Source organism: Trachymyrmex septentrionalis, unplaced genomic scaffold (assembly GCF_001594115.1).
Source record: "Trachymyrmex septentrionalis isolate Tsep2-gDNA-1 unplaced genomic scaffold, Tsep1.0 scaffold220, whole genome shotgun sequence".
NCBI lineage: Eukaryota > Metazoa > Arthropoda > Insecta > Hymenoptera > Formicidae > Trachymyrmex > Trachymyrmex septentrionalis.
Window position 1 is genome coordinate 288,989 of NW_017305376.1, and position 2,102 is coordinate 291,090.

Consider the following 2,102-nt stretch of genomic DNA (forward strand, 5'->3'; position numbering starts at 1 on the left):
TATGTATTAGATTCTATTTTAAAAATTATTACTGCTTACCTCTTAGTCCAATGCGTCGCTTGAAGTCAGCTATGTGACTTCCAGCATCATCCTCCTTGTGACCAAAGCACTCGCGTATTTCGAGATGACGTGCGATTATATTTTTTAGTCTCTTGTCATCACCGCAATGCCCCAGTTTGTGCATAACACACACTAGTGTACTGGAGCACTCACCAACAAAATTCCCGAAAACGGAATAATTTTTTTCATCGTTATCTGACAACTTTGTCAGATAATCGCCAGCAACTAATTTTTTATTTAAGTTGCTAGCTACGATGAAAAATTTCCCTAGCAACCCGCGAAGTTCCATTTTTAAGCAAAATTAAAAACACGCAAATAGTAAAATTTACTTCGGAGTTTGAACGTAGGACTAAACTTTAGCTCGATCACGGCGTGCTATTTATGCCTGTAGCAATATTCATAAAAATTCCTCTCCCACGAAAAGATTCGCTAAAAATTCCTAGTCCCTTCATAGACCGATAGATTTTTGACGATTTTGGTAATCGACCGCCTCCTTTACTGGAAGTGATTTTCTCATAAAATTTAAAGAAGAGGGGATGACAAAAACTTTTAAGTTATGACCATCTCTATAACCGATCTAACACCTTTTCTGATCCCATACAAATTATCACGAAAAGCATCGCCCCTCTTTAGCTCTCGTTTTCATTATTACCCAGAGAAGTTTTGCCTCGCTTTACAATTTTTATTATTACGACGAATCTCTTGTTTTAAATTTTTCCTTCTGCTTTTTGTATCTTCTTACTGGATTCTCACACAATATTAATCTACGACTGATAAACATTAAACCTTTCAGCAAAAAATACAATTTTAATGAAAATTTCTGTCTCGCTTGATCGACAATACGAGTATCAGTTGGTTTTTGTTTTCTCTTCTTCAAGGTCTCATTATAAGGAAAAATCATGATGAACATTGAACACTCCCCTCGTTTAAAATTTTTCTCACGTTTATCAATATAACTAATATTTAATTTTTATATCCTCTATTTCCATATACTACACGTTATTTTTTCCCACGCGAGTATACACAAAAGTTTCAGAAAAGAGGAAGACGAATAAATTTCCTACATTATTCTAATTGAATTCAACATTTTTGTGCCGTACCTCTGTTTAAATTAATGAATTTTCTAAAAGCAATAAAACCATTCGTAAATTTACTTTAAAGCGAAGACGTTTCATAAATTTCTTCTTGTCTTTTTAAAAGAAACTCGGTTATTGTTGTACTAAATCTGATTCGTTAGAAATTATCCCACGATCCTAAACCCCTCAATTCTTTTTTCCTTTATAGCGAAAAATTTTCATTCTTTTCACCTGGACGAATTCCTCCCTCCCCCGTCATGACATAGAAAACGAGGAGAAGAATCGTAAAACCTTTCGTTTCGCGCCTGTTCATTCCTGTTCGTTCTCGATTTATCTTGTTCTCACCCCCTCTCCTGACTTCTACGGGGTAAAGATTATTTTAAATTCTTAAGAAAAATTTAAAGGTTTATGTTTTTTCATTTTTTTCATCTGCGCACGCAGAATAATTTTATTACGTAGCGGCGGAGAGGGTGATGATGTCGACGGTGCTAACGAAAATCCGTTTCATTCGAGTCTCGTCGTTCGCAGCTTCAGCTTCGCGAGCAAACAAGTAATGTGCTTCTTGTGTTGTTTTCGATATCTTGGTTTACTTGAATTTGGTATTACTAGGACGTAAGAACAATGGCCTGTCCAAAAAATACTAATAATTCGGACATGGGCATGTTCTTCATCCCCGATTCTTAAAAGTTACGTAACGACATCGACGAGAGAAGAAACGCTCGATTTCATATGTTGTTAGCAACAATGTATGGCCTTAACAATTCTCATACGAAGACGATTCACGAAGGATTGCAAAAAACGAACGAAGGAATCTCAAACCTTGTAAAATTGAGTAGACATAATTTATTTTGACACCGACTGCTGGCAACAGTTTCAAGATAACATGGACAAATATTTAAGCAGCGATAACAGAGTGAAACCTTTTTATAACTTTGTTGTTATAAAAAATATCACCATCAGCTTTAC